The 6484-nt window shown below is 40.0% G+C and overlaps 1 pseudogene; it reads left to right on the top strand.

Moving 5' to 3' along the window:
• The first annotated feature begins 1872 nt into the window (after positions 1–1872).
• On the top strand, positions 1873–2503 carry LOC127532404 (nicotinamide riboside kinase 2-like; annotated as a pseudogene).
• Positions 2504–6484: the final 3981 nt, after the last annotated feature.

Genomic DNA, 6484 nt, shown 5'->3' with positions numbered 1-6484 from the left:
GCACGGGAGGGTAGTGCCCCCCCTGTGATCTGATTGGCCACATTGTGTGCCCCCCCAAAATTTTCGTTGGAATTTTACATTACTGATAATCCGATTTCCGAAGCTCATGAATGCAACTTCGTTGTCCGACTGCACCTGAATGCACCAATGACGTTAGTTCGATCTTTTGATTGTATTTTGTTTGGATTTGAAGTTTCCTGATGCAGGAGGAGAAGAGAAGCAGCTTTGTACCTTTGCGGTAAGAAGATGACCGTTTCTCAGTATGTAACTGTTCGTACCTGCGTTCTCACGTACTTGTGAAACGTCATCATGGAGACTGCATCGGACCAGACCAGTGTGCATAGGTATGAATCAGGAGATAGATATATATCTATGGCTGCAGCTCCCACAGAACAGGAGGGTTTTATTTGAGTAAGTCAGACACAGTCACAGAGAGAAACATTAGACCTCACCCTGAAATGGAGCTACAGTTCTATGTCTTGGACAAGATTTATTTTAAAAGCTACATGTGTGACGGTAATAATCTGTGCCAAAGCAGACCTCATTAGCACTTCCACTAGGTCGGCTAACTTCCGGTCACTCCATGGACGCTGTTGTCCTTAATGTAGCCAGAATATGGATGAATTTTTCGTTTGGGCTTGACAAAGATGAGAACAAAAATATTCAGAGCAAGTGGAGCAGCTAGCTAACGCTTATTACAATTTGTTTACATTTTCAAAGTCTCATTTTTGAAAACATGTAATTTTTCCATAAAACAAATCACTGCTTTTTTTGTAAGAAAACCTTGGAAACGTTGTTTATCCGTAATTCCGCTAACTTGATTGAACGTGGGCTGCACAAGTAAAAGTATAGTAATTTTTAAAACTGTTCAAATTCTTATATGTTGCTAAAAAGCAAAAAAAAACTAAGACAAAAAAAACGTCATAGTAATACGTCAATTTAAAAAAAAGCCTATAGTATAGCATGTCACTCTAAAAACATCGTAGTTTAGCCTTTGATCCACAAAATGTTGTTCTGTCCCTGCTATCTGAAGTAGGTGAGGAGCAACACAAAGACAGTCCAAACGCTGGTTTCCAGAGGGTTAGACAAGAAAAATCCCAAAGTCTGTCTTCAGTTCAGCTGAAAATATTAGTTTTTGTCTTTTTTATTGACCAAACTTTTCAGGAAGTAGATGAAGAATAATTAAAGCTCTCATGTAGAAGTCCAACTTATTTTGGATCCTTGTGGTGAATTTAATCTTCGAGTTTGTAAAGCTGTTGAGTTTTTAGAGTCACATGGATAGTTTTGACATTTAATAACCGAGTCCTGAAATAAAATTACAGTTGTGGATTTCTGTCATTTAGTCTGGACTAAACAAATAACAGCAGCATAAATCTCAAATGTCATTATGAGGAGTCTGGACTGAGGTTTCTCACTTGATAATGATCAAAACATGAAATTTAGGTTGGTTTAAAGGAATATTCCACCTTAAATCTTTGAATGTTGACCTAAAAGTTAGGTTTAAGGAAGTATTCCACCCACAAGGCCCTCACACATCCACCTTAAAGGAACATTCCACCAAAAATCCCTGGACATGCGCCTAAAATGTTGGTTTAACCGAGTATTCCATCCAAAATCCTTAAAGAGACCTGAGGGGCTGGTTAAAAGGAATATTCCACATAAAACGTCAACTACAGCAGGATGTGTAGCAGCGACAACAGAAAGAGGTCCTCTCTGGGTGGAAGAACTGTGTCCAAGTGGCAGCTCCCTTTCTGCTCTTACCTTACTCACTGAACTCAAGTGCCATGGAGGAATCGAGTAGTTGACATTTCCTGCTGCAACCTTCATTTTTTCAGCTTTCTTCCATGTCCGATCACTCCCGATCCAGTTTTTGTTGACGTTTTTGACCCTTTTTCCGAGCTTTGACCAATCCAAGAACATGAAGTACATCATCGGCATCGACGGCGTAACCAATGGAGGGAAAACCACCCTCACCAACCGCCTGATCAAGAACCTGCCCAACTGCTGTGTGGTCCATCAGGATGACTTCTTCAAGCCCCAAGATCAGATTGAAGTTGGTGAAGATGGCTTTAAGCAGTACGATGTCATCACCGCTCTGGATATGGACGCCATGATGAACGATCTACACGTGGCTGGAGAACCCGGTGAAGTTTGAGAAGTCTCATGCCGTTAATAACACCCTGGACACAGAGATGGTCCCGAAGTCAGACCACAGGGAGGAGGAGGAGACTCACATCCTCCTTGTGGAGGGCTTCCTGCTTCACACCTACAGGCCTTTGATGGACATGCTAAACCAACGTTAACTTTATTTCCATCTCATATGAAGAAACCAGAAAGAGGAGGTGCTCTAGGAAGTGCACGGTGCCAGACCCCCCCAGCCTGTTCGATGGCCACGTCTGGACCATGGACCTGCAACACAAGAACATCTGCTCACTGTGAAAGATTATTGAGAGCAGCTTTTTGTGATTTCTATGCAGAACACTATGATGTTTGCTGAGCTGTGCACTATTAAATTACTTAATAATATGGAATATTGTTACTGTTCATTATTGTTCTCAGGTTTACTATTAAATGTAGTGTTGCTTATTGTATTTGATTGTATTTGATTTAAGAATATGGAATATTGTGACTGTTTATTATTGTTCTCGGGTTTACTATTAAATGTATAGAGTGCTATTTACTGTAGTTTATTGTATTTTAAAATTTACATTACTGCACAGAACATTTCAGATTTTTTTTTACCACAGAGCAAGAGTACAGATTGTTGTTGTTCACTGTGTATTGGGTAGTACTCATTTTGATTTAGACTGATTAGCATACAGAACCCTGTGATGTTTCTGGTTTACAGCTGAGAACTAGTTGCTAAAAGTACAGAATATTATTCCTTATTTTAGGTGTGATAATTGTCAGTAAACATTCTAAGAAGTGAAAATCCACAGGGTTGTATGTAGTGCTGTTTTTGCACAATATTTGTCACTTAATTGCCCTCAGGATACTGTCGTTGAGCTTACCAGTTTTACATAATGGGCAGATGCTGCAGCTGATGATGTTTTAATTCACATAAATAAGGAAACAAGTCCATCGTAATTTGAATGTTAACAGTCCAAAATGAAAGGGTCATATACAGCTTTCCTATTGGGTTAAAGAACCAAAAAAAAAAAAAGAAACATGAAAAATACTTTTTAAAAGCGAGATGTCGGTAGAAGCTTTCATTTTTTCTTACAACTTTTTGGTGGTCCCCCAAAATATCTTTTGTATCCCCCTGTGCCCCCCACTAAAATTAATCTGGATCCGCCCCTGCTTTCCGGGGAGAACACTTGTATTGCCTTATTGTGTCTGTGTGTCTCCCACACCTTCACACTCTCTGTGTAACAGATGTGCTTCATGCACACACTGTAACTTTGCCCTGCTCGGACACTCAAGGGTTAATTCTGGGATGGGAGGCACCTCACTGTAAAGCCTCCCTAGTTATCCCCAGTATTTAGCCGTGGTTATCTGAACAGGGCTAACATGACCTGCAGGGCTCCTTTACACCCTGCTGCAAACACTTCCGAGACTTCTCACTTGCCTGCATTTGGCACCCGACCAGAAAGCATCTGTCACCGTGACTTCTGGTGACCAACTTTAGCCCTGAGCTGATTAATAATATAGAGACATGTGTTATTATTCATGGTACAATGCTGTGGGATTCTCTTTGAGACTAATCATCTCTGAGAAGGTACAAAACGCTTTGAAATCCCATTTCATTAAAATGTGTGGATTATATATTTAATATAGATTTAAACTAACCTGAATTTCAATTCTGAAAAATAGATGTTTCTTGGCTTTTGTCATTAAGTATCGATTACATGTTTGCTGCATTTATATTTCATAATAAGTGTCCTAACACTGTTTAATCCTTTTGTAATATGACCTTGTGTCAGATGAAGGAACGATGACGTTATGTTTCTCACTATAGGTGTGGTAATATATTTACAAGTGCGTTACATCACAACCAGCACATGGAGCTTTTCCTGTTTCAGTTGTGAGATATCAAACACCCTTGTGTAACTATGAATAAATTCACCCGTCGTATTTGTTCCTCCAAGCATTCTGTGTCTTTCAGCAGGCCTCCTTCACTGTGGTGACAGATGAATCAGACCTGTGCACGGTTCTCCCTGCTTTGCCGAAACTGATCACTTACCATACGAACATGAGCCAAACATTATACCTCCTCTCTGTTAGCTAGCATGGCGAAGTGCTGCGCTGGCCTCATGCCCATTTCAAACTGGCCGGCTCTGGAATTAGAGCAGAGCAAGGATTCCATGACTGAGCTGTATTTACAGAGGACATTTAGATGTTGATAGTCTGTGCTAACAAGTGGATACATCATTTATATGAATAACTTGCTGATAGATAGTGTTTAATATTTATGAAGGGCTTTTAATTGAGCCCACTTTTCACTGAGCGTTGGCAGGGGCAGGGACTTCTGCCGGCGCCCTGTGGTGTAAATGATCACGGCCGGTCACTAAGATACAATTAGGTAACACAAAGAAATAGCTATTGTCCCTCTTAAAATGCTACAATTAAGTGACTGTCTACTTCCAGGGAAATTTTGTTAATTAAAATTTATTCAGAGATCAAATTATGTTCGAGTTAATGGACTGTGCAAAGGTTGGGCATCCATTAGTCGAAGAGCTAAAGAAAAGCGAATATTCACTTTGTCTCCAGTGCACAATAAACAAAATGCAGCAACTCTGTGAGGACGCATTCAGAGCGGATGTGACCCATGAGTCATGAAAACAGTGCAGGACATCAACTTCCTGCCCGTAAACATTTTTGTTTTCATTCAATTAATGTCAACAATTTTTCGGGTATTCAAATTTGAACTCTTTCTTTTCAGCGTTGATGATAATTTAACTGACTTGCTCACAAACAAGAGGAAAACAAAACTAAATGTTTATGAGGATAAAACACACACTAGTTTATAATTAAAAAAAACCAAAAACAACACAAATCAAGCTTCTCTTTAGAGTAACACAAACATTCTTCTTGTTGTAAATGAAAAATACTGCAGATAACTGCAGTAAAACATTGTTGTTTAAGTAATGACAGTAAGACTTAGAATTTTTTTCATTTTTCTTATAATAAATATCACATTAAAGTAAAAAAATCTGTGTAGTTCTATACAAAAGTGACCTTACAGTTTGATAAATTTGTACTGAATCAAATGACACACCTCAGAAACATGAATGAGATTTAACATCATCAAGTTGTTTATATTAAATAACCAGCCTCTTTGAATATCATTGGGATGTCTGAATGTGTATGTATGTCACAAAGTACTCTTGTACCTGTTGTAGTTAAGGTCCAGTGTAGCTGCTGGTGAATGCATCCTGGACTGTTAAGTCCAAAGACTGACAAACTGACAATAGGTGCTTTAGTGAAGCCATTTAAGGGAAGAATGTCATAACAACAAGCTAAAGTCCCAGTGACATGTGACACACTGAGTGGGGAGGTTGTGACCAGGTTGAAATTGTAATTACTGGTATATGTAAAGCCTGCAATGAGTGACAGCTCTGACAAAGACGGGAAAGGGTGGGATTGTCTCGGAGAAAGGGAAAGCTCAAGAAAGGCTATTTTAAATGCTCTTAGAGGCAGTGATCGAATGCTGCTCGGCCTGCAGAGCTGACTGGAAGATTTTTGACACACTGGGAGGTCTGGTGATGGACAGCTCTCTGCAGGGTATCCCTTTAAAAGAAGTGGACTGCAGTCCCTCAGGGGCAGACATACCTGAGCCACTCAGACAAGGTGAGACGGATCCCTCCATCGGCTGGACTACTGAAGCAGACCTGGCGACAGAGTAATAGGCCAATTACCAGTGATTTGTACCACAGTGGGTGGAGAGGGAATGTTCTCTGGGCCTGTCACTGCCAGACAAATTTGTGATATCACAATATCGCATTGTCATGGTGGACTCTTCCTTAAAACTTGGAATATTGGATTTCAGCTTCTCTTTTGTGGGAGGATTTTGTTCTTTAGAGAAGGTTTATTCTTTGTGGTACTCTGTCCAGTGGGGTTGTGTGTCCAGTGCATCATTCACGTACACTAAAAAAATGAAACAAAAAATATATAAATATACATAGTAAAGATCATCTAAGCTTAACCTTAATGGATCTTTCCCAAGGCTGTTCACTTTTCCAACATCTGCCCTGTCTCTTTCGACTACAGCTTGCTGGCATTACTTCAAACCTATCAGTTTTTGGACAGAACTCCCTCCACTTTCTCTTGCACTATCAAGTTCTCCTTTGTCACTCTCCTCAGCCTCCTGTCAAATACCCTCCATCACTCGATGAAGGTTTTTTCATCGGTGCAGTTACAGGTGCAACCTGCTGCTTTTTCCATTCAGGTACTAATGATGATAAAAGCTTTTATCTGCATTGTTTAGAATGTGACAATGTGCTGCAGACAAATGGAAGACGGTGTGACCTCTTATTCCCTCAAT

This window comes from Acanthochromis polyacanthus, chromosome 2 (assembly GCF_021347895.1).
Source record: "Acanthochromis polyacanthus isolate Apoly-LR-REF ecotype Palm Island chromosome 2, KAUST_Apoly_ChrSc, whole genome shotgun sequence".
Classification (NCBI taxonomy): Eukaryota; Metazoa; Chordata; class Actinopteri; family Pomacentridae; genus Acanthochromis; species Acanthochromis polyacanthus.
This window is presented reverse-complemented; position numbering and strand designations above follow the sequence as displayed.